The sequence below is a fragment of the Osmerus mordax genome, unplaced genomic scaffold (genome assembly GCF_038355195.1).
Source record: "Osmerus mordax isolate fOsmMor3 unplaced genomic scaffold, fOsmMor3.pri Scaffold_112, whole genome shotgun sequence".
NCBI lineage: Eukaryota > Metazoa > Chordata > Actinopteri > Osmeriformes > Osmeridae > Osmerus > Osmerus mordax.
The window spans coordinates 1-27,500 of NW_027120424.1; the positions used below are offsets into that span (position 1 = coordinate 1).

Consider the following 27,500-nt stretch of genomic DNA (forward strand, 5'->3'; position numbering starts at 1 on the left):
AACCCACCCACCCCCACACCCACCCACACACCCACCCCCACCCACCCCCACACACCCCCACCCCCACACCCCCCCCCCCCCCCCCCCACCCACCCACTCACCCCCACACCCCCCCCCACCCACCCACTCACCCCCACACCCACACACACACCCACCCACCCACCCCCCAGAGAGGCCCTCACCAGAGGGAAGGCGTGGGAGACCTTGCCGTCTGGGGGCAGCTTGGCTCCGAAGCCGTAGGCGGGGAACATCTTGTCACTGTCGTAGTCCTGGATGATCTCACCCACAGCTCTCAGCGCCATGGCGTACGCATTCATCTGGTACGGGCTCATGTAGTGGAGAGAGGTGGGCTGTGCCGGGTTACCTGGCACACACACACGCACACACGCACACACGCACACACACACGCACACACGCACACACACACACACGCACACACGGACACGCACACACGGACACACACGCACACACACACACACACACGCACACACGGACACGCACACACGGACACACACGCACACACACACACGCACACACGGACACACACGGACACAGGAACACACAAATTCACATACGGACACACACATACCAATGCATGCACACACACACACACGTATACACACACACATTCAGGCATTCAATCATATGTGCATAATTTTACGCATATTCTCTCTCACACAGACACTAAGGTGAATAGAAAGGTGCACACCTACACACTCTTCTGCACTCTCTCACACCCACACAGTATAATGAAACACTCCCCAGGTCTGGCAGACGTACCATTAGAAGCAGTGAAGTCGATGGCTACGGTGAAGTTGAGCTGAGTTCTGGAAGAGAGGATCACACCAACACCCATTATTGATCACATCAATAACCCACACGTCCAAACCTCCTCAGAGACACTGACATTAGGTGTTGAGAAATGCAAAAGGCAGCAGCAGTGCCCAGGTCCAGGGTCACTGTGCTGTGATGACATCAACATGTCCACTGGAAGAAAACACTGGGATGTTCCCCAGTCTCTCAAACACACACACACAGCCAAGCATGCACACACACATTCACCCCCAAAGACACACACAAGCATTTGATTTTCAGAAATACAGAGTTTTAATCACCCTCCTCGGATGAAATCCACAAACGTGTATTCTGACTGTACTGTGAAGGACAGTAAAGTCACCTGGAGAGAGAGAGACAGCGAGAGAGAGACAGCGAGAGAGAGAGAGACAGCAAGAGAGAGAGAGAGAGTCAGCGAGAGAGAGAGATAGACAGCGAGAGACAGCGAGAGAGAGAGATAGACAGCAAGAGACAGAGACAGCGAGACAGACAGAGAGAGACAGCAAGAGAGAGAGAGAGAGAGAGACAGCGAGAGAGAGAGACAGCAAGACAGACAGAGAGAGACAGCAAGAGAGAGAGAGACAGCGAGAGAGAGAGATAGACAGCGAGAGAGAGAGACAGCGAGAGAGAGAGACAGCAAGAGATAGAGAGACAGCAAGAGAGAGAGAGACAGCGAGAGAGAGAGATAGACAGCGAGAGAGACAGCGAGACAGAGGGAGAGAGAGAGAGAGAGCAAGACAGACAGAGAGAGACAGTGCGAGAGAGATAGAGAGAGAGATAGAGAGAGAGAGCAAGACAGACAGCAGAATGACAAAGTGAAAAGATGAAAGAGCAGCGAGACAGACAGAGAGAGGAAGAAAGAAGGAAAAGGGAGAACAGAGTTAAGAATTGCATGATAAAGATAATGAGCAATATAAATCATGAGAAGAGGAAGTGACAGGAAGAGGAAGTGACAGGTAGATATGAGAGGAGAGGAGGGGAGAGAGAGGAGAGGAGGGGGTGAGAGGAGGGGAGAGGAGGGGAAAGAGAGGAGGGGAGAGAGGAAAGGAGAGAGGAGAGATGATAGAGCAGAGAAAGAGAAGAGATAAGGGAGGGGGTGAGACTCACTGTCCCTGAGTTAATGTATTTCTTCTTCTTGCCTTTCTTCTTGGGATTCAGAACCTGTTTCACGACACAAGTTTACAGGTTACACATTTCACACCTTCTTTCACACAAACACAAACACTATTCTAACAAAGAACAGACTATCATCAGCATCCAGACAGAGAGGCTGTTGCATACACATGGATATACCTGGACATGCTGAGAGCTCACCTCGTATACATTAAACTGGTTCTCTCCTCTGGACATCTCTCTGTAGCTGGTGGCAAACTCCCCGATGAAGTCATGACTGCAGACAGACAGACAGTCCGACAGGTAGACAAACAGACAGAGTTAGCTTCTTAGCTCAGATGCCATAGTAGTTTGTATGTGGTGTAGAGTGTGGGGTGTTGGGTGAGGTGATGGTGTTGGGTGTGGGGTGAGGTGATTGTGTGAGGTGATGGTGTTGGGTGTGGGGTGAGGTGATGGTGTTGGGTGTGGGGTGAGGTGATGGTGTTGGGTGAGGTGATGGTGTTGGTTGAGGTGATGGTGTTGGGTGTGGTGTGAGGTGATGGTGTTGGGTGAGGTGATGGTGTTGGTTGAGGTGATGGTGTTGGGTGTGGGGTGAGGTGATGGTGTTGGGTGAGGTGATGGTGTTGGTTGAGGTGATGGTGTTGGTTGAGGTGATGGTGTTGGTTGAGGTGATGGTGTTGGGTGTTGGGTGAGGTGATGGTTTTGGGTGTGGGGTGAGGTGATGGTGTCGGGTGTGGTGATGGTGTTGGGTGAGGTGATGGTGTTGGGTGAGGTGATGGTGTTGGGTGTGGTGATGGTGTGGGGTGATGGTGTTGGGTGTGGGGTGAGGTGATGGTGTTGGGTGAGGTGATGGTGTCGGGTGTGGTGAGGGTGATGGGGGTGGTGTGATGGTGTGGTGTGAGGTGATGGTGTTGGGTGTGGGGTGATGGCGTTGGGTGTGGGGTGAGGTGATGGTGTTGGGTGTGGGGTGATGGTGTTGGGTGTGGGGTGTGGTGATGGCGTTGGGTGTGGGGTGATGGTGTTGGGTGAGGTGATGGTGTGGGGTGAGGTGATGGTGTTGGGTGTGGGGTGATGGTGTTGGGTGTGGGGTGAGCTGATGGTGTGGGGTGAGGTGATGGTGTGGGGTGAGGTGATGGTGTGGGGTGAGGTGATGGTGTTGGGTGTGGGGTGATGGTGTTGGGTGTGGGGTGAGCTGATGGTGTGGGGTGAGGTGATGGTGTTGGGTGAGGTGATGGTGTTGGGTGAGGTGATGGTGTTGGGTGTGGGGTGAGGTGATGGTGTTGGGTGAGGTGATGGTGTTGGGTGTGGGGTGAGAGAATGGGTTTTACCTGCCGTCTCGGTCCCAGTCATAAACATCCACCTTCACGGTTCTGGAGGGGGAAGACAGCCCATAATAACTAACACATCTCCATTGTGATACGGTTGGTGCAGATGTGAAGAAGTTTCAGGTGTGTGTGTGAGGTTTCAGCAGGTCTGTGTAACCCTAACCCAGATGGGAGTCAGGTGGCTGAGCGGTGAGGGAATCGGGCTAGTAATCCAAAGGTTGCCAGTTCGATTCCCGGTCATGCCAACTGAAGTTGTGTCCTTGGGCAAGACACTTCACCCTACTTGCCTCGGGGGAATGTCCCTGTACTTACTGTAAGTCGCTCTGGATAAGAGCGTCTGCTAAATGACTAAATGTAAATGTGTGTGAGGTTTCAGCAGGTGAGGTAGAGGAGACTGCAGCTCGATCCTAATAACACCAGCGCTGGTCTCTGGGACAGCAGGACCGACTGCTGGCATTATTCTGATCGCCCTGCAGACAGATGATGTCATCCTGGCTTCACACACAGGGATCTTCTGCTCTCTCATTGGTCCCCCAGGGATCTTCTGTTCTCTCATTGGTCCCCCAGGGATCTTCTGTTCTCCCTCTACAGTTCTTCTGTTCCCTCATTACCTAATCACCTGTCCCTCTGTGTCTCCTATCCATTCCTTCACATTTACCTGCTAAAAATTCTCCAGGCCTCTTCTGTCATGGTCCCCCTCCCCCACACCTGTCGTAGTCCCTCCTCTCTCCCTCCTCCTCCCCCCTCCCCCCCACCTGTCGTAGTCCCTCCTCCCCCCTCCCCCCCCTCAGCTGTCGTAGTCCCTCGCCCCTCCCCCCCACCTGTCGTAGTCCCTCGCCCCTCCCCCCCACCTGTCGTAGTCCCTCCTCCCTCCCTCCTCCTCCCCCCTCCCCTGTCGTTGTCCCTCGCCCCTCCCCCCCACCTGTCGTAGTCCCTCCTCCTCCCCCCTCCCCCAGCCCCACCTGTCGTAGTCCCTCCTCCTCCCCCCTCCCCCAGCCCCACCTGTCGTAGTCCCTCCTCCTCCCCCCTCCCCCAGCCCCACCTGTCGTAGTCCCTCCTCTCTGCCTCCTCCTCCCCCTCCCCCCCCCCTCACCTGTCGTAGTCTCCGTTGCAGAGAGCTCGTACTGGCAGGGTGAAGGGCTGCCACACTGGGTTCAGAGTGTTCTTCACCACCTCAGTCTTATGGCAGATGGTGAACCTGCAGTGCAGACATTACCCGGGCCTTTACTAGTACTACCATACTAGTACTACCATACTAGTACTACCATACTAGTACAAGAACTAATACTGGTACTATTACATTAAGTAAGTAATATTAGTCCCAGATCCAGACTCAGTCCCAGAGGTCTCTGTTCTAGAGTCAGTTCTGGATCGTTCTAGAACCCTCCGAGCAGACAGACTCACGTTCCGTCCTCGTTGCTGCGGTAGAAGACCAGGAAGGGGTCCGACTTGCCGAAGAAGTCCTTCTTGTCCAGCTTGTTAGCACACAGCTGCATGGTGGCGATGTCCTGGCAGGGCACACGAGAGGGAGGGGGGTCACCTCACAGCACAGCTCAGCCATCAGAGCAGAGCACACGAGAGGGAGGGGGGTCACCTCACAGCACAGCTCAGACATCAGAGCAGGTTAAAGGCAGGGTAGGCAAGTTTTGCGAATCTAGCAATTTTGTCTCAAGTTTGAAAGGGTTCAAACCAAAATACCCCACACCCCTCCCTTTAAAGCCACTCTTCCAAAACACATGAACTACTGCCAGGAGGGAGGTAGACAAGTAGCCTGTCCAATCACTCATTCAGTCTGAATGCCATCCAATAACTATGTTCTGTCCAAACTAAATTATTGGTCGTGTTTAATACAGTCCTGCGATGCCCACAGAGATCGGATTTATAATCATTTTATTGTCAAACCTTTAGATTTATTGGTTGCTATCAAGATGTGAAGTATGTTTCAGCAAATTTGACAGAAAGTGCTTCTCAACATTACAGACCCTGCCTTTAGGAGGATGCATGGCTTGAATCCCCTCTCTATTATACTATAAATACGAGCTGTCTGCTAACACCCCTAAAAAACACCATTCTAAAATCAAACACCACGGCAACCAACTAACACCCCAGCAAGCACTTCCTCCCTCAGCCCAAACCACAACAACAACAAGAGCAGCTACAAGCAGGACTCAGACAGCCTGCTCTGACAGCCTGCTCAGACAGCCTGCTCAGACAGCCTGCTCAGACAGCCTGCTCTGACAGCCTGCTCTGACAGCCTGCTCTGACAGCCTGCTCTGACAGCCTGCTCTGACAGCCTGCTCAGACAGCCTGCTCTGACAGCCTGCTCAGACAGCCTGCTCTGACAGCCTGCTCTGACAGCCTGCTCTGACAGCCTGCTCTGACAGCCTGCTCTGACAGCCTGCTCAGACAGCCTGCTCTGACAGCCTGCTCTGACAGCCTGCTTAGACAGCCTGCTCTGACAGCCTGCTCTGACAGCCTGCTTAGACAGCCTGCTTAGACAGCCTGCTCAGACAGCCTGCTTAGACAGCCTGCTCTGACAGCCTGCTCTGACAGCCTGCTTAGACAGCCTGCTCAGACAGCCTGCTTAGACAGGCTGCTCTGACAGCCTGCTTAGACAGCCTGCTCTGACAGCCTGCTCAGACAGCCTGCTCAGACAGCCTGCTTAGACAGCCTGCTCTGACAGCCTGCTCTGACAACCTGCTTAGACAGCCTGCTCAGACAGCCTGCTTAGACAGGCTGCTCTGACAGCCTGCTTAGACAGCCTGCTCTGACAGCCTGCTCAGACAGCCTGCTCAGACAGCCTGCTCTGACAGCCTGCTCTGACAGCCTGCTCTGACAGCCTGCTCTGACAGCCTACTTAGACAGCCTGCTCTGACAGCCTGCTCTGACAGCCTGCTTAGACAGCCTGCTCTGACAGCCTGCTCAGACAGCCTGCTCTGACAGCCTGCTCTGACAGCCTGCTCTGACAGCCTGCTCAGACAGCCTGCTCTGACAGCCTGCTCTGACAGCCTGCTCTGACAGCCTGCTCTGACAGCCTGCTCTGACAGCCTGCTTAGACAGCCTGCTCTGACAGCCTGCTTAGACAGCCTGCTCTGACAGCCTGCTCTGACAGCCTGCTCTGACAGCCTGCTCTGGCCCTGCCAGCCCTGTCAGCCCAGCTCATCCATATGGAGGTAGCTTCCAGGGCTCTCTGCTTCCAGGGGCTCTGTGCTTCCAGGGGCTCTGTGCTTCCAGGGGCTCTGCCGTGGTTCTGGTCCAGGGCTCGGGTCCCTCCGGACCGGATGCCGGCAGCGCCGCCAGCTGAGCCGCGGTAATGAGACCCCTGTTGCTCCAGACGCCAGCAGCAGAGCATGCTGGGTAACACCGATGTGATGACTGAGCTGCACGTCTGCATTCAGAAGCAGTGTGGTTGTTTGTCAGCTCTTATCGACACAGCTCTTATTCTCAAACACGTGTGTGTGTGTTTGTGTGTGTGTGTGTGATTGTGAGAGGTACTGACCCTGCAGTTACTGAGTTCCTCTGCAGAGAAGATGATAACCCCACATTTCTTCCCTGGGATCCCACTGAGAGAAACACAAAGAGAGAGAGAAAGAAAGAGAGAAAGAGAAAAGGGGGGATGGGATGAGAGAGAAAAAGGCAGAGAAGGAGGGTGAGTGAGAAAGAGAGAGAGTTAGAGAAAGAGAGAGTTAGAGAAAGAGAGAGTTAGAGAAAGAGAGTTAGAGAGGAATAAGGAAGAGACGGTTACTAACCCATCAGGTAACCTGTGACAGCAGAATTTCAAGACGGTAACAATATCCCAGGAGACTTCAAACAGTCAGTGGATATTAAGATGACAGCGGAGAGGGAAAGTACACACACAGAAACACACACACACTCACACACACACACACACACACTCACGCATACAGACAGTCACACAAACACAACCTTGTCTTTCTACAGTTGCTGCGGCAACAAGATTAGAACTCGCTTCTCGTTTATTTTTTTTGTTAATTTAAACTTACTTTCACGTAGTGGTTTTAATTCTGTCCAATAAATAAACTGTTCAAAGAACTGACAAGAGGAGGAGAGGAGGGGAGGAGGAGAGGAGGATGAACGCAGAGAGGATAGAGCCAAGAGGAGGCTGGTCAGTCAAACACAGAGAGAGATGGTTCTCCGGTTCTACAGAGATATAGTTACACAGGAGAGCGGCAGTTATACAGAGAGATCGATCCATTATTACAGTAAGAAGAGAGATTAAGAGTGAAGGAAACAGACAGAAGAAGCATGAAAGAGATGAGGGATGATCCAGAGAGATATGATGACAGGGTGAGAGAGTGGATGACTGCTGGGCAGGCAGAGTCGACCCAAACACCAGCCCAGTGACTGTGATGGAGGGAAGACTGGAGAGGGGAGGAGAGGGGTAGAGAGGAGGGGAGAGAGGAGAGGGGAGAAGACTGGTGAGGTGAGCAGAAGCAAGGAGAAAAGCAGAAAAGAGAATCACTCTGTTTCACTCTTTCAATCATTCTCCCTTTTTCTCTACTTTCTGCCTTCACTCTGTTTCTCTCCATCTCTCTTTCCCCCTCTCTTTCTGTCTCTCTCTCTCTCCATCCGTGGCTCATCCTCTGGTGTGATTGTGCATGTCTGGACAAGTGTGGGCAGCTTGTCATGGATCACATTCTTCTGGGCTGACAGTCACACATTCTCCCTTATCCTGCCTACTACACCTGTGAGATGAGACAACTCACCTGTCCACCACACTGACCAGGTCAGCCTCACTCACACACACACACACACACACTCACACACTCACACACTCACACACACACACACACACACACACACACTCACACACACACTAAAGTGATTACATTTCAGGATTGATCTCCTTCACAGTCTTCTGTGATCACCGAGAGGCAGACAGCAGGTGTATAACGGACTAGAACATCCTCCCCCATCCTCCCCCTTCCTCCCCCTTCCTCCCCCATCCTCCCCCATCCTCCCCCTTCCTCCCCCATCCTCCCCCAGTCATCCTTCCTCCCCCATCCTCCCCCATCCTCCCCCAGTCATCCTTCCTCCCCCATCCTCCCCCATCCTCCCCCATCCTCCCCCAGTCATCCTTCCTCCCCCATCCTCCCCCAGTCATCGTTCCTCCCCCAGTCATCCTTCCTCCCCCATCCTCCCCCAGTCATCCTTCCTCCCCTATCCTCCCCAGCCCCCTCCCCCATCCACCCCAGCCCCCTCCCCCATCTTCCCCAGCCCCCTCCCCCATCCTCCCCCATCCACCCCAGCCCCCTCCCCCATCCTCCCCAGCCCCCTCCCCCATCCTCCCCAGCCCCCTCCCCCATCTTCCCCAGCCCCCTCCCCCATCCTCCCCCATCCACCCCAGCCCCCTCCCCCATCCTCCCCAGCCCCCTCCCCCATCTTCCCCAGCCCCCTCCCCCATCCTCCCCCATCCACCCCAGCCCCCTCCCCCATCCTCCCCAGCCCCCTCCCCAGCCCCCTCCCCCATCCTCCCCCATCCACCCCAGCCCCCTCCCCCATCCTCCCCAGCCCCCTCCCCCATCCTCCCCAGCCCCCTCCCCCATCCTCCCCAGCCCCCTCGCCCATCCTCCCCCATCCACCCCAGCCCCCTCGCCCATCCTCCCCCATCCTCCCCCATCCACCCCAGCCTCTTCCCCAGCCCCCTCCCCCATCCTCCCCAGCCCCCTCCCCCATCCTTCCCAGCCCCCTCTCCCATCCTCCCCCATCCACCCCAGCCCCCTCGCCCATCCTCCTCCATCCACCCCAGCCTCCTCCCCAGCCCCCTCCCCTAGCCTCCCCCAGCCTGTCCGGGGTGTGAGCAGCCTCTAACTCAGGAGCAGGGAGCTCCGCTGGTGTCACCAGCAGAGTCCTTCCTCCATATTTCAGCAGCATGACCCAGTTACTCTTCCTCTGGCTGGGGAGGGTGGGGGAGGGCTGGGGAGGGTGGGGGAGGGCGGGGGAGGGTGGGGGAGGGCTGGGGGAAGGATGGTTGGGGGAGGAAGGCTGGGGGTAGACAGACAGGAAGATAGAAAGAGATATAGAGAAGAGAAAGTAAGAAATATAGATAGAGACCAGGGGGGGGGAGAGAGAGAGAGAAAGGGCTCCCATCTGTCTCCATGGAAACCCCCAGGTAAGTGGTAACTGGTTCCCCGTTTCAAAAAAAGAATAATTATTGACCTACAAAACACCACCTCTATACCAGACGAAGGCTCCACAGACACACCTGTACACACACACACACACAGAACTCATAAGTACAAACACACAATACATACGCCCATACAAACAACCTTCTCTCTCACACACACACACAGAGTGGAGAATGTTCAGCTCTCGTCTTCTCGCCTCAGTCTGAGAAACAAAACAAGGATCACTTCCTGAAAGGCAACCAGGATGTATGCCTCGGATAGGACACTGTTAGCCAATCACTGCGCAACAAAGCACCTTCTATGTGCTAATGCCTCCATCCATCATATAAGCTTCTCTCATACATGTAATCAGACAGGGTTTTACTCCATGTGACCTTTCAATTAGGAGACTTTTCTTCTCTCTCTCACACAAGGTGAATCCCATTAACAAAGTTACTGCAACATGAATAATTACAGGTAATGTGTGTGATGGTCTAGGTTGTGCGTGTGTGGGAATTTAAGTTGGCTCAGAGTAATTGCTTTGTGTTCAGAATGTCATTTGTATTCCGAATAAGAGAGCAATCTCTCCTGCTACCTTCACGTTTGCGTGTGTGTGTGAGAGTGTGTTCATGAGTATGTGAATGTGTGTGAGATTGTTAAAGACTGTGTGCGTGTGAATGTGAGAGTGTGTGTGTAAGAGTGTGTGTGTGTGAGTGTGTCTGTGTGTGAGAGTATGTGTGTGTTTTATCGTCAGTAGAGAGTGCGGCAGCCCCGATACCCTGTGGCATCTAGCAAAGTCTCTCTCTCTGTACCTCCCCCTCTCCCTCTCCCTCTCCCCCTCCCTCTCCCTCTCCCTCTCCCTCTCCCCCTCCCTCTCCCTCTCCCTCTCCCTCTCTCTCTCCCCCTCCCTCTCCCTCTCTCTCTCTCCCTCTCCCTCCCCCTCTCCCTCTCCCTCTCTCTCTCCCCCTCTCTCTCCCCCTCTCCCTCTCCCTGTCCCCTTTCCCCCTCTCACTCTCTCTCTCCCTCCCCCCTCTCTCCCTCTCCCTCTCCCTCCCCCCCTCTCCCCCTCTCACTCTCTCTCTGCTCTGGCACGGTTAAGTCATTCATGCTGACGGAGGAAGAGACAGGGAGGTCTGCAGGAGACGATAAGGCTGAGGCCATAGAGGCTGCTAGAGACTGGGAGGATAGCGGCTGGTTAGAGGCTCAGAAGAAAAGGCCGTTAGAGGCTGGACAGAGGCTGAGAGAGTAGAGGCCAGCTGGAGGCTGGAAAGGTGGGAGAGAAGAGGCTGGCTTAAGATTCGATGAAGAATACAGGTTAGCTAGAGCCTGACACACACACACACACACAGCCCAAGCCAAATCACAGGACTGAGAGACGACCCGCCAGGCAGTCCACATGCTGATGTGAAGCTGTCAGGAGGAACCTTTCCTGCAGCGCACAGATGGGGCCATGCCTGCTCAGAGAACCTCCTCATAGAAAGTCATTCATGCTGACGAAGGAAGAGACAGGGAGTCAGGTGGCTGAGCGGTGAGGGAAGCGGGCTAGTAATCAGAAGGTTGCCAGTTCGATTCCCGGCTGTGCCAAATGACGTTGTGTCCTTGGGCAAGGCACTTCACCCTACTTGCCTCGGGGGAATGTCCCTGTACTTACTGTAAGTCGCTCTGGATAAGAGCGTCTGCTAAATGACAAAATGTAAAATGTAAATGTAAAGTTCTCACCATGCTAAAAAATAACTATATTATTTGGTCTGTGATCCAAGAGAAAAGGGGAAACACACACACACACACACATTCACCACAAACCACACAAACATACACCCACCCCAGACACAATACACCCCAACATACACACACCATTCACTGCACCATTCACACATTACAACACACACAAGATATATAAATTGTGAGAAGTGTGGAGAGATGGATAGTGGGAAGAATGAAGAGATGGATTGTGGGACGTGTGGAGAGAGGTATTGTGGGTCTTTGGAGAGAGGTATTGTGGACCTGTGGAGAGAGGTATTGTGGGCCTGTGGAGAGAGGTATTGTGGACCTGTGGAGAGAGGTATTGTGGACCTGTGGGGAGAGGTATTGTGGGCCTGTGGAGTACTTACGAGAGTGGTCTCTCCAGCCGCCCGCCTGTGGACCCGATGATCTCCCCAAGAGTACAGAATGTCTGACCCAGGAAGTCCTGGAGGGGAAAGGAAGTAGTCAGAGTAAAGACAGGAAGTGGTCGGAATACAAAAGGTCTGACCTAGGAAGTACTTGAGGGAAAGAACAGGAAGTAGTAGAGAATAGAACAGGGAAGCTCATAGTTCTCTACTTAATATTCTACATCTGGAAAAGTCTCCTACTATTCCTACAAAATGCAGTCTTGATTTCCCTCAACATTAAATCACTGAGGGAGTATTTCTGTTCATGGAAAACGAAGAATGCTCTGTCCATTGTACAGTTTTGACTAACAACGAATCAAAAGCAGGACAGAACCTTATAGTAAATTTGGCAGACGGCTGCTCACACAGGCCAGACAAACAGATGGTCACATTGAAAAGCACAGACATGGCATGAGTACATTATAACGCTGGCAGCAAAACAGCTGTGTGTGTGTGTGTGTGTGGGAGGGGGGGGGGGGGGGGGTTGTTGTGTGTGTGTTTGTGTGTACAAGTGGGTGTTTATTTGTGTGTGTCTGCATGTATCTTTGAGTGTATGTATGTATGTGTATGCGTTTGTATATGGATGTGTGTGTGTGTGTATGGGTGCCTGTGACTCAGCTTTGAGGCCGTCTATCAAAGGTGTTTTACCTGTGATGTAATGACGGAATGACACAATGGCTGACATGACTGCTTGGTTAGAGTCGAGGTGGATCCTTGATGAGAACAAACCAGAAAACACGAGCACAGCGAAGACTTAGACAGCACCTCAGCACCAGACGACAGTTAGGATGCAAGATAGAACAACAAAACGACAAATGCGACACACAAACATTCCAGGTTCCCAAGAAACAACCTAGTTCACTTCCTGTTCTGGGCAAATTGTTCTGCCCAAGCAAAAAAAAAGATTATACTTAAAGTATACTTATAAAGTATAAGTACATATACTTATGTATATTAAAGTAGTATGTGAATATACCAAATCCGATATATATATATTTATATTATCATTTTGCACTTCCAATTGTGTAGAAAAATATCAATAAAATTAAAATTACTTAAGATCTAATTTAATACATTCAAATTAGATTTAAGTATTATTTTTTTTCGCTTGGGTGAGCAAAGTTTAGGTGCACAGAAATGTCTCAAAATGAAGACACCATGATTGGGTCGTGTCTCACAGGAACGAGTAGGTAACACAGAACCAACCTTCTACTCCGTCGTTCAGCAGAGGGAGAAAGACAAGTCAGAGATTCATTCATCCGTCCATTCAGTGATTCGTGGGCCAAATCATGATCCAAACATGGGCGCTAATTACAAACCATTTTAGTGAAACACATACTGGACTCGTGCAAGATAAACTTACATGTTTGGAAATATTGGAACTTCTGGAGTCCACGTTGTATCTAAAAAGAAATAGAAAATAAAATACAAGTATGTAAATCAGAGGATTATACTTTTATTGCATCTAGAACTTGATAAAATCGTGTTTGTGGTTAGCAGTGGCTAGCTAGCTCCGATGCGGTGATACCGTTTAAGCTAGCTTCCGGTAGCTATGTTTGTTGCTATATCAACACCCTCTATTATTTCGGGATACAATTTTACAAAAATGTAGCTGTAATACAAATAAAAAACGTTACACACTTAGATCAAAACCATTCCAACTTTTTTTTTTAAGTTGCAAAATGTCAGGAAGTGGGTTTTTTTCTCTCCATTTTGGCAGTTAGCCTAGCCATGGTTGGGGGTCCCTTACCGTTCGACCACGAGACAAATTACATTGCACAATACCAGACAACATCGGCAACTATTCTTTTAGTATTTCTTATTTAAGTCTCTGTAATCGTTCAGTATGAAACAGACCTGGGTGTGCAGCCACCTGCCTCACTAAAGCCCAACTAGGCCTTTTCCCTCGACACAACATTCTCATTGGTGTCAGGGTATTGGTCATATGCACTATTTGTACATTGCTTCGGACAAAAGCTTTTCTCTAAATAAATAAAATGTCTTGTAAATGTCATGTCATCCCAATAAAGTACCTTAAATACAGTATACTGTCCCCCCCACCACCCCACACACACAATTACGGAGACACAGAGCTAATAATACTCCTTTGTGTGTTCTGCAGCTGCTGAAATCAACAAACAGAAATCAACTGTGTTTTCTCAGAAGAGGAGGAGGGTGGTCGGTACGAAACAGCAAATAAATCATTAACGGTAGAGGATGAGGAGTAGAGAGTGATGGTTTCTGGGTCTCTGGGCTTGTCTAAATGCAGTCTGGTTAATTTAGAGAACTGTATTTCACTGTAAGAGCTTGTGGGTCAGATTCAGAAAGCCCTCCTGGGGATTGTTAGCTGTGTCATTTCCTGTGTCATTTCCTGAGTGTTCTTGTTCTCGCTCTTTGTTACTTTTCTCTCTCTCCTGCTCTCACTCACCATTTTTCCTTCCTCTCTGACCTTCTCATTTATCCTTTACTCTGTCTTATTCTCTAGCTCTCTCTCCTCTCTCCTTCTCCTCTCTCTCTGCCCTCCCCCCCACCCATTGATCTTGCTCAGCCCGTACATTCAAGAGTATGAATGAATCTCATCCTTAGTCAGAATAAAAAGGGGAGTCGTGTTCCGAAAGGTACAGATGACTCATGTAAACAACATCTCCCAGGTGATCCTGAGTGTTGAGGTGCACAACAGCATGAGTGACACACTAGAACAAAACAGACGTGTGCTGTGGAATAACGAACCCAGTACATAAGAAACCCAGTTCCCTTTCCAGGTCTCGGTGAAGTCACACGTCACGGGTGTGATGTGTGACGAGGTTATAGCTTCTGTAGCCGGGGAGGTATTAGGGGTGGGAATTGATTCACATTTGAATCACGATTCAGTCTTCTAGCGATTCACATCGATTCACAAATGTAAAAAAATATTTGTTGTATTATATATTTGTATTATAATTTATACAAATAAAAAATCTTTTTTTTTTCAAATAAAAAAAGTTGTTTTTTTTTAATAAAAAATCTTTATTTTTATTTTTTATCGATTTGTGACCCCAAGAGTCGAATCGTGAGGTACCAAAAGATTCCCACCCCTAGGAGGTATACTCGCCATTATCCACATGACCTGAGAGACTGGCTGAGTGCTGATGGACAATTATCTCCATGGGAGTGGGTGATTTTGAACATTTTGGCGAAACATTTTAGTTTTTTTATCCTAATTTGGATGACGATTATATTGATTTGTTTTTGTTTGTTGATTTGTTTTTATGGGAAACTATTAGGCTGTAAGGTGAACCCTGTTATCGTTTCAACCCGCTCCACAGTCTGGCATCTACACAATCTTTAGCTCATAAAAAAGAACGAGTCCTGCTAAGCTACCAAAAAATAGTTTGTTGCTGAAATTCTTTTGTCAACACGGATGGATATGGTTGGCAAATAGAGGATGGGACCTTGCACGTAACAGAAATTCGGCCCCTGACAGTGTTTTGCATGTGATACACTGCGGCTGCAAAAGTCCGTGTGAGAAAAAGCAGCTACCTTATTGGTGTAGAACAATCACGTGTCGAACCGTGCCACCAAAATCCTATTACGCTCTGAAGAAACTAGTTCTGCATAAAACATAGACACATCGATAATCGACTGGAATTTCAGCGACAACCTTTTTTTGGTAGCTTAGCACGACTCGTTCTTTTTTATGAGCTAAAGATTGTGTAGATGCCAGACTGTGGAGCTGGAATCATTTTCTAAAATACTTTTCGTGGTTCACCTTGCGGCCTATATCTGGTACCTGTGTGATGAAATGGTCTTTAGCTCCACAGAAAACAACGAGAGAGGGACAGAGAGAGAAGGAGAGAGAGAGACGTTTCGAGAGGTTGAACAGTTTTCATACTTTTTTTCACCTTTACAAAAAAGTCCCTTTTTTCTTATAAGAAGTAATTCAATAGTGGCGATAATGGCCACATTATTTGCTTTGGATAAACGTTTATGTCATTCTGCATAAAAGCATCAGCTAAAACAATAATATGCAATAGTGTAAAAAGGGAGGAGTTTAGTCACTCACACATCGAAGCGCAGGTTCTGTTTCTCCTCAAAGAAGAAGTCCAGCACGAACTTCCTGACGAAGTCGGGGTTCAGGCTGTTATCAATCACCTCCGTCCTCCCAAACTGCACCACAGTTAGAAACAGTTTGTAAACACTTGTCATTAAACCACAGGATAGCTAATAAACACTACTTACTGTAAGTCGCTCTGGATAAGAGCGTCTGCTAAATGACTAAAATGTAATGTAAATTACAACATTCATACCTCACAATCACTGATTACTCCCTGTACCACAATAACACCTGTTTGTTTATTGTTGTGTCTGTATGAGTGTGTGTGTGTGTGTGTGTGTGTGTATGTGTGAGAGAGAGTGTGTGTGTGTGTGAGAGAGAGAGTGTGTGTGTGTGACGGGGTCTTGTCTCTCCAGACAGGCCTCTGTGTTCAGAGATGCAGCCCTCGTCAGCTCCAGTCTGGTTCGTCACCAGCAGCTCTCTCAGGAAATCACACCTTAATCCCTATTGGCCAGCGGCCTCCACGGACCCTCCACACACACTCCCAGCTGACACAACAGAGTAATGAGCTATTGATCCACACACACACACACACTCACCCTGTCTCAGTACTCTGGGCTTGTGTACCTCAGAGCCCCATACACATAATATCATCCATCAACTTTGGTGCCTGCCAATCCATTACCAGACCCAACCTCTGCACAACACACACACACACATGCAGACACACAACATGCAGACACATACTCATACACACACAAACACATACATTCACACACAAACATACACACATATGCACACACGCACACAAACAGGCATACTGACACACACAGGTAGGAAGACAGACACACACACAGACACACACATTCACACACTTATCTGCACGACATCGATCACAACATCGTCCCATGAGGCACTTCCCTCCAGTCTATTTCTGGGCTGACGTCCTAGCCAAGCTCTGATTGGATAATGGACAGGTAGTGGGTGGTTATGGGTAGCATATCAATTATTTTGTCTGTGTGTGACAAGCTTTACACACAGCTGTGACAGCAGTGACTGAAACTCAGAGGGGGACCCCACCAGAGGGGCGGGCGGTGGGGGGGGGTTCGAGGGCTCAGTTTAGATATCTCTCCTGTTCCAGACTCGTGTTTGTTCTGCTAGCTATCATGAAAAGGCATGCCCAGCACTCCTCTCTCTGAGAGGCCTGTCTTCCTGTCGGAATCAGCACCGTCTTTGATGAACATGAGGAGAGAGAGAATGAGAGAGAGATCGAGGAAGAAGAAGAAGAGAGGGAGAGAGCACGATAAAAAGAGAGAAAGTCTTGCTTTTTACCATATTATTGGGCTCTCTTGTGATTTACTGTAACGTTTCTATATTTAATGTCTATTTTTCCTGTCAAGTCAAGAAGTAAAGGAAAAAAAGGAGAGAGAGTGGGGGAGGGAGAGAGAGGGGGGGAGGGAGAGAGAGGGGGGGGGGGGGGGAGGGGAGAGAGAGAGAGGGGGGAGGGAGAGAGAGAGACTGCCCATCCTGGTCTACTCAGTAACAGGTCTGTACTCAATAACAGGTCTACATTCAGTAACAGGTCTGTACCCAGTAACAGGTCTACATTCAGTAACAGGTCTACATTCAGTAACAGGTCTACATTCAGTAACAGATCTACATTCAGTAACAGGTCTACATTTAGTAACAGGTCTACATTCAGTAACAGGTCTGTACCCAGTAACAGGTCTACATTCAGTAACAGGTCTACATTCAGTAACAGGTCTACATTCAGTAACAGGTCTACATTCAGTAACAGGTCTACATTCAGTAACAGGTCTGTACCCAGTAACAGGTCTGTACCCAGTAACAGGTCTGTACCCAGTAACAGGTCTACATTCAGTAACAGGTCTACATTCAGTAACAGGTCTACATTCAGTAACAGGTCTACATTCAGTAACAGGTCTACATTCAGTAACAGGTCTGTACCCAGTAACAGGTCTACATTCAGTAACAGGTCTGCATTCAGTAACAGGTCTGTACCCAGTAACAGGTCTGGTGCGTACAGGGTCAGCTGCTTCAGCTTGTTCAGAGGAGCCAGCAGGTGTCAGGTGGGGGAGGAGGACCAGAGAGACAAGTCTTCCGTTTTAGACACACACACACACACGTGCACACACACACACACACAGATCTGTTGGCTCTGGAGCCAGAACCACACACCTGCACACATGCACACACATACAGACAGATGGAGGACTGCGGTCCCTGTCACTAAGAAGCTGACTGGTTTAGGGTCCTTCAAGGACAGGAGACTGTCTCTGTTGACATCAGTGTGTGTGTGTCGGTGTGTGTGTGTGTGAGAGAGAGAGAAGGGGTGGGAAGGTAAAAGCAAGCTAGTTTCTCATAAGTTGGTTCAAAACAGACTTTACTCACCTCTCTCCACTCCTTGGTGCCAACAGCCTGCACATACAGCACCACCACTGTAGAGAGAGAAAGGAGAGAGGGAGGAGAGAGAGATAGAGACAGAGAGGGAGGAGAGAGAGAGACAGAGAGAAAGACAGAGGTTGTTCATTGATTGATGATGATTGAGTTCTCTGATGTGTTTCCATGTGTTGTCCCGTCACTGTGGACTGCTTTGACAACACTGTTTAACATTCATGCCAATAAAGCATATTGAATTGAATAACATTGACAGAGAGAGAGTTCTACATTTTCTGTCTTGCTTGAGCACATTTTTCCAGAACAGTTAATACGCAGCTCCAAACTGGAACACAAACTCTTAAGACACAGAATACATGACACACAGTCCGCCAGCTTCATCTGAATATATATCACCTGTACTGACACGCTTTGAGTGTGTCTAGTCTGTGAGTGTGTGTGTGCGTATATGTGTGTACATATGTGTGTGTGGGGGAGAGAGAGAGGGGGAGAGAGAGAGCAGTGTCCAGCCGGACCCCTCAGCCTGTGTGTGTGTGTGTGTGTGTGTCCTGGCTGTGATGCTGCTCTTCATCCAGGCTGCTGCAACAGCCAATTAAAAAAGGACATTTTCTCCTCTAATGACCAATTAGGGCATCTTAGATAACAGGAGCAGGGCGTGGATGTAGAGGGGAAAGAGGGGGAGGCAGAGGGGAGAGGTAGAGAGGTAGAGACAGTCGGGGAGGGCAAAGTGAGAGAGAGAAAACTGGGGCAGAGAGGGAGAGAGAGAGAGGACACCTTGATCATAGTCTACATTGTGACAGCTGGTCGTTGAGTCTTCCATGGTGTGACTGAGAATGGAGGTGACAGTGCCCAGTACAGCACCATGGCTAGGGGGAGAAGGGGGAGAGAGAGGAGAGGGGCTGGAGGGGGGAGAGAGGCTGGAGGAGGGAGAGAGGATGGATGAGGAGAGAGGCTGGAGGGGGGAGAGAGGCTGGAGGAGGGAGAGAGGCTGGAGGGGGGAGAGAGGCTGGAGGAGGGAGAGAGGCTGGAGGAGGGAGAGAGGCTAGAGGAGGGAGAGAGGCTGGAAGGGGGAGAGAGGCTGGAGGAGGGAGAGAGGCTAGAGGAGGGAGAGAGGCTGGAAGGGGGAGAGAGGCTGGAGGAGGGAGAGAGGCTAGAGGAGGGAGAGAGGCTAGAGGAGGGAGAGAGGCTGGAGGAGGGAGAGAGGCTGGAGGGGGGAGAGAGGCGGGAGGAGGGAGAGAGGCTGGAGGGGGGAGAGAGGCTGGAGCAGGGAGAGAGGCTGGAGGGGGAGAGAGGCTGGAAGGGGGAGAGAGGCTGGAGGAGGGAGATAGGCTGGAGGGGGGAGAGAGGAGAGTGACGAGGAGTCCCAGTCTGCCATATGAGTGATTATATCGTTTATGGAAAGTGACTGGGAGTGATGGGCCATCTGGTGAGCCTGGAGAAGTCTGACTCCAACCAGGAAGTCCACCTCCACTGGCTTTGGAGGGAAGGAACCCAGCTGACCAATCGAGGAGAGGGAACAGGAAAAATTACTGCTTGGGAGACACAGGGAGGGAAGAGGAGATTATGTGGGGAAGAGGGGGAGGAGGGGAGGGGGTCTACAGAGGCATCCATCCAACACCAAACAGCAGCAGTCAGTCAGAGACTTATCTGCAGGGATTGTGCACCTGACTGCCAGTATAAGCCCTGTCTAAACCTGCCTCTCAGCTGGTCAGGGGCGGGAGGCTAGGCCTGAGCCCCACCATGGAGCTGCTCTGATAAGGTTACACACTCAGGGGCTCACCATGGAGAAACACACCAGCTCCAGGGGGCCCTCTATGGAAACAGGACATGGTTAAAAGCCTGCACCAAGAAGCTCACTATGGAGAAAAACACCTGCACCAGGAGGCCCTCTATGAAGAATAACACCTGCACCAGGAGGCCCTCTATGAAGAATAACACCTGCACCAGGAGGCCCTCTATGGAGAATAACACTTGCACCAGGAGGCCCTCTATGGAGAACATGCCTAGATTATTTAACACAGGGGGTCCTGGTTAAAGAATCTGCTGAGATCTCCAGACTCTCTAATGGATCAAGACAGAGAATTATCATACAAATGCCCCATCTTCACATTTCAATTTCGTGAAGAGCTTTCAATCCCATCTAGAGTCCCAGTCACATACAGATGAGGTGTGTGTGTGTGTGCTCGCGCATATGTGTGTGTGTGTGTGTGTGGGGGTTGAAATTGGAGGCTTTTATCCAATTCTACCTTGGAGACCCACTTCATATTCTAATATGACCTTTCCAAACAGCACCTTGAGGGGCTTAATAGGATTTAATAAACACCCTTTGCTGTGATCCTGCAGAAGGAAGCACCTTCCTACTGTACTCACGACGACAGGCAGCACACAGGCACACATTATTATAACTATTACATATTTTAATATTAAAACGGAAGTTTCTGAGGTCATTTGCGATTATTATGAAATTTGGTCTCTTAGCACAGGTGAGACATGCTGTACATCCTGTTGGCTGAAACAGAATTGCAGCATCCCATAATACCTGACTTGTATTTCCTGTCCAGGGAGAGCTCTGTTGTCCAATCACAGGAAGGTGACGTGCCCACTTCGTCTCTCTCCTTCGGCATTTGAAGGGTACATTTACATTTACATTTACATTTAGTCATTTAGCAGACGCTCTTATCCAGAGCGACTTACAGTAAGTACAGGGACATTCCCCCGAGACAAGTAGGGTGAAGTGCCTTGCCCAAGGACACAACGTCAGTTTGCATGACCGGGAATCGAACTGGCGACCTTCGGATTACTAGTCCGACTCCCTCACCGCTCAGCCACCTGACTCCCTGAGGGTACTCTGAGCTTGGCGGTCAGGTGTGTGTGTTTGTGTTTGGACCCCGTGTGTGTGTGTGTTTGGTCCCCATGTGTGTGTGTGTAGTTGTGTTTGGTCTCCGTGTGTGGGTGTGTGTGTTTGTAGTCGGGTTTGGTCTCTGTGTATGTATCAGAAAAGTTGAAGATGTAACCTTTTATTCTGTATAAAATGATACTGTGTTTCTGACAGTGTGTATATGTGTGTGTGTGTGTGTGTCTGGAGGTCAGGCATGACTGGAATACACTGCCTTTGGCCTCAAAGACGTTGGATCGACTGGATGTTGCAGGCTGGGCTAACAGCCCAGACTGGATGTTGCAGGCTGGGCTAACAGGCCAGACTGGATGTTGCAGGCTGGGCTAACAGCACAGGCTGGATGTTGCAGGCTGGGCTAACAGCACAGGCTGGATGTTGCAGGCTGGGCTAACAGCCCAGACTGGATGTTGCAGGCTGGGCTAACAGGCCAGACTGGATGTTGCAGGCTGGGCTAACAGCACAGGCTGCATGTTGCAGGCTGGGCTAACAGCACAGGCTGCATGTTGCAGGCTGGGCTAACAGCACAGGCTGGATGTTGCAGGCTGGGCTAACAGCACAGGCTGCATGTTGCAGGCTGGGCTAACAGCACAGGCTGGATGTTGCAGGCTGGGCTAACAGCACAGGCTGCATGTTGCAGGCTGGGCTAACAGCACAGGCTGCATGTTGCAGGCTGGGCTAACAGCCAGGCTGCATGTTGCAGGCTGGGCTAACAGCACAGGCTGCATGTTGCAGGCTGGGCTAACAGCACAGGCTGGATGTTGCAGGCTGGGCTAACAGCACAGGCTGCATGTTGCAGGCTGGGCTAACAGCACAGGCTGGATGTTGCAGGCTGGGCTAACAGCACAGGCTGGATGTTGCAGGCTGGGCTAACAGCACAGGCTGGATGTTGCAGGCTGGGCTAACAGCACAGACTGCATGTTGCAGGCTGGGCTAACAGCACAGACTGCATGTTGCAGGCTGGGCTAACAGCACAGGCTGGATGTTGCAGGCTGGGCTAACAGCACAGGCTGGATGTTGCAGGCTGGGCTAACAGCACGGCTCCACTGAGCGTCCCTGGAAGCCCTCTAACTCAGGTCCAGGAGGGCAGCTCTGATAAAGACAGTTGGACTGCACACTGAAAGTTGCCAATTCAAATCTCCTTTTCACTTAGTTTGAATAAAAGTGGGTGCCAAGTAACAAGACAAACACATGGACAGGAGTCCATTCAGACAGAAGTTCCTGACAGATTTGGGATTTCAAATATTGTGAAAGAAAACATACTCGCTACACAGAGGATTACCACACACTCACACTGGCAGACACACATACACACACACAGTACAGAAAATATATTTTTAGAAGTTGTTCATGGACGAAAAGCCTTTGTTGTTTTTCTGAAGGAAATAAAAAGAAAATATGTGGAATCAAAGAGGAAACCATTCTTCACTCACTCACACACACACACACACACACACACACAACCACACACACATATACATACAAACACACACACACACCAAACACTGAAGATACACACACAAAATACACAAACAACGACACACAGGTGCACCAAACCAGCACTCAGGAGCAGCGGATGAATCCTAATTGCTGGATGACACTGAGCCCGGTGATTTGATAGCACTAACAGCGCCTCAGATCTGTTTACTGTCCCCGTTTAAGAAGGGCTTGAGAAGCACAAAGTCAAGGACGAGTGGGAGAGTGTGTGTGAGTGTCTCTGTGTGTGTGTGTGTGTGTGTGTCTGTGTGTGTGTGTGTGTGTGTGTGTGTGTGTGTGTGTGTGTGTGTGTGTGTGTGTGTGTGTGTGTGTGTGTGTGTGTGTGTGTGTGAGAGAGTGTCTCTGTGTGTGTGTGTCTCAGGGACAAGTTGGAGCCAACCTGTAATTATATGAAGAGAGCTGGGACTCTCCTGTGTTTACTCAAGGCTTGCACTCTCTCTCACACACACACACGAAAACACAAATTCACACACTCTCTCTCACACACACACACACACACACAGAATAGACAGACGGGCAGACATGCACACACACACACACAAATATGGAAACACACAATCACATACACGTAAAATGTGCAAAATTACAATCCCACGAACATACAAATTGGCAAGCACATACTCACACAAACACAGAAACACATTCACACAAACAGTACAGGGATTAACTCACTCCTGCACACACAATATTACTCACACACAGTCACACACAGACACACACAAACACCTGTTCATTCACTTGAAAATGGAATCAAACAGATTGGTTCAGTTGATCAAAAACAAACAAAAAATGATTTGACACTTTTACCATCACAGGGGAGCTGTGTGTATGTGTCTCAGTGTGTGTGTGTGTGTGTGTGTGTGTGTGTTGGGTTCACCTACCAGGGTCAGACTTGGAGAAGGTGTCCACATCTAGCAGCTGTCTGAGGAGACAGAAGAAGCAAAGACAGCCATGAATACTGAATACTGTTTCTTATTCTACTAAATACTGTGTATTGCCAGTGTTTATCCTGACCCAGGAAGTGATGTTGAGTGTTTCCTGGTGGTAATATTATCCTCCTCCACCTTTCTGACTTTATTTTCTTTCTCCCCCCTTCACATTTTTATATTCTCTTTTCCACCTGCCCCCTCCCTTCCTCTCCTCCTCCTCCTCCTCCCTCTCCTCCCCTCCCCTATCCTCCCTCTCCTCCCTATTCCACCTCCTCCCCTCCCTCCTCCTCCCCCTATCCTCTTCTCCTCCCTCTTCTTCCTCCTCCTCCTCCCCTCCCTCCTCCTCCCCTATCCTCCTCTCCTCCCTCTTCTCCTCCTCCTCCCCTCTCCTTCCTTATCCTCCTCTCCTCCCTCTTCCTCCTCCTCCTCCCTCTCCTTCCCTATCCTCCTCTCCTCCCTCTTCCTCCTCCTCCCCTCCCCTCCTCCTCTCCTCCCTCCCCTCCCCTCTCTCCTCTCCTCTCCTCCTCTTCCTCCTCCTCCCCTCTCCTCCCCTCCCCTCCCTCCCCTATCCTCCTCTCCTCCCTCTTCCTCCTCTTCCTCTCCCCTCCCCATTCCTCCTCCCTCCTCCTCTCCCCTCCCCATTCCTCCTCCCCTCTCCTCCTCCTCCTCCCCTCCTCTCCTCCCTTCCCCTCCCCTCCTCTCCCCTCCTTCTCCGGAGCCCAGGGGACAGCCCAAAGTCACCCTTTCTCCTAGGGGAGACAACACAACAGCAGGCACCACATTCATTATTCATACTGGGATTATGGCTAACAGGGGTTTTTGATCACACACACTTACATAAACACACACGCTCACACACACTTACATAAACACACACGCTCACACACACACATGCTCACCACACACAAACACAAGCAAGCCTGCTACCCAGCTAACCAGTCACCCAGCCAGCCAGTCACCCAGACAGCCAGCCAGTCACCCGGCCAGCCGGTCACCCAGCCAGCCAGTCACCCAGCCAGCCAGTCACCCAAGCCTGCGGTCACCCAGCCTGCCAGTCACCCAGCCACCCAGTCACCCAGCCACCCAGTCACCCAGCCACCCAGTCACCCAGCCACCCGGTCACCCAGCCACCCAGCCACCCAGTCAGCCCAACCAGTAAACCAGTCACCCAGCCAGCCAGTGTGCAGACTGTCTCATCCTGACCATATGGGACACAGTTGTAATTTGCTCTCTCCTACTGTGAGACTGACATCCCAACCAGGCCGCTGGCAACAACCCAGTCACCAAGCTGCTGCGCTTCCTCTCTCTCACACACACACACATGATTGCACACACAAACACACACCCATCCACGCATAAAACACTTGCGCACATGCATGCATTCTTGCACACACACACAGGCACACACACACACACGGGCAATCAGGTACGCACTCATGCGTACACACACTCACATGCTCACACACACACACACCAAACTCTGAATATGACTTATTCAGTGCTGTCCACCTGGCCCCATCCCCACAAGTAATGGAGGATTTGTAATAGAGTATAATATCATTATGTATTAGACCCGTGACAATATCATGAGAAACACTTCTAGTTATCATCTGAACACTGTTCTAATACACCCTGTAACCACTCAGGTCCTGAATGTAGCACACATCTGGGATGAAATGTTTCTAGATACAACAGTTTAACAACTATAAACATGGTTCTAGTTGGTTCATGCTGTGATCAAGGTGTGTCTGGCGACTAGTTCTCTCAGCACAGTGACTAACACCCAGAAGAGACTAGTTCTCTCAGCACAGCGACTAACACCCAGAAGAGACTAGTTCTCTCAGCACAGTGACTAACACCCAGAAGAGACTAGTTCTCTCAGCACAGTGACTAACACCCAGAAGAGACTAGTTCTCTCAGCACAGTGACTAACACCCAGAAGAGACTAGTTCTCTCAGCACAGTGACTAACACCCAGAAGAGACTAGTTCTCTCAGCACAGTGACTAACACCCAGAAGACACAGGATGACACAAGAAGAAGGGATGAGCAAATATGGACGATATGAGCGGTTTAGATTGTGTGTGTGTGCATTTTTGATACATGTGTGTGTGTGCCTCTGAATGTACATTCATTTAGAAAATTATTAGTATTAATCTAGACATGTATTGTCAGATTATATGTATAAATGCTGCCTATGATCTATGTACCAGCAGGATTATTTATCTTGGTTATGCACCACAGAGGCGGTTGCAGAGATTTACACACCTCTTACAGTAACACACACACACACACACAACACACAGAAACAGTAACATATGCACACAAACAGAAAGAGACACACGCATATCCACACACACACACACATATACATACACACACACACATTGATATTCACAGATACACACCTACACAAACATACAGACTTATGTACAAGTGTACAGGTATAGACACACAAATACAACATTACCCACAGACCCACACACAGGTGGTTACCATCTGCCATTGGATCGATAGTCTAGACTGCGCACCTCTGACTGGGACACATAGAGTACATGCTAATATGAAGGCATCCTTTATGAATATGCTAACAGAAAATATGAACACTCCCAACTTGTTAATCACATCTATTAGTATAGAGATTCTGATTTCCGTTTGGCTTTTTGTAGACGCTTTTTGTAGCGTTCATCTATATTTGTGTCATCCGCAACTGGCATTAAAAAACGTCTTGTGGAAATGACAACAAAGACCTACCTGCACGAAACGGTAACTTCTATTTTAGTTGCAGGCACGCTTGTGTGAGAGGGTCGAACTGTCCTATTGACGCCAACATCGCGACGGTAGAAGTTTGTCTCCGTGTCTTGCTTTACCTCAGGTTAAAAAAAATAAAAATAACAATTCAGGAATGTTCTCCACTTATTCGCGTCAAGTTTGTGGCCGGTCTTACCCCCATATCAATCTCTAAAGAGGATTCGTAGAAGTGTTTGAAGACGGCGGTGTGAGGAAGGCGAAGTCATGATCTTCGGTGTTCGCAACTGAACGGCGAGAACGCACGCGCCTCGAAGCAGCATCACCGGATTCTCCCCAACTTCGTGTTCTTTCCGGCGCTCTCGAGGTGGTGTCAAGCGCAAGCGGCTACGCGGTAGAACCTGCTAGTAATCAATTATAGTCAGGGATAAAGTTATTAAGCTCTCAACAGAGTTTGGGGGATGGGGGTAATTCTCTTATGTAAGCCAACAACAAAAAATAAATGCATACTCTGAAAATCTTTATTTTCCCCTTTGGGTGTGCTGTCTCACACAAACAATTTAGCTTTCTCACTCTGTAACTAATGTTCGGTTAACAACAATTAGCCTACGGCGTTGTTGGAAATACCTTTCGGCTCCAAATTATCAACATAAACAAAAACCGAAAATAATTAAAAAACGATTATAAAAGCACACTGCATTTCAATATGGGGAGTTAAACAATAAACTGGTATCAAACAGGCCTCAGCAGTAATGGCAACCACTGGAGTGTTATTTATCTACATCATAACACCCCTTTCCACCCGAGACTGGTTATGTCGGTAATTGTCGCTAGGGAGATGATATCAGCGGTGCAGTTGCTGGACGGTTTTAAAATGGATGATGGAGAGATGCTATTTCTGCCCGCGTCTGGTTGCCGAGTTCGGCAGAGACACTCAATTTGAAAGCTGATCAGGTAGAGATTGAAATTTTGCACGCTCCGGAAGAGAGACTACTGTGAGCGAAAGATGGCGACAGCAGAAAGTTAGAGAAAGTGCATCCATACATATAAAGTTACAGAGAGGTTGTGTGTGAGAGTAAATGTGTGATTGGTTTGTGTGTGGTTAGTGCAATGTGTGTGTGTCAGAAAAAGAGATCAAGGGTGTGTGTAGAAAGAGAGAGATTACTGACCCAGACAGAGTATGGATTTCTACCCATCTTCACTGTCTGGAGGCCTGTGTTTGTGTTTTGAAGCATCTTTGAGTCCATCTCTGTAGTGTACTGTCTGAGTGTGTGTGTGTGTGTGTCTGAGTGTGTGTGTGTGTGTGTGTGTATCCTTGTCACAGAGCAGGAGTCTACGCGTGTGTGTGTGGTCTTCTCATGAAGCCAAAGTGTGTGTGTGTGTGTGTGTGACTGCCTGCACCAGTCACTGTCATTACACCTGCAAACAAGC

The 27,500-nt window shown here is 49.8% G+C and overlaps 1 pseudogene; it reads right to left on the bottom strand.

Annotated features, from left to right (window-relative positions):
- Positions 1–182: 182 nt before the first annotated feature.
- Positions 183–26,154, bottom strand: LOC136939097 (copine-9-like; annotated as a pseudogene).
- Between the last annotated feature and the right edge of the window lie 1,346 nt (positions 26,155–27,500).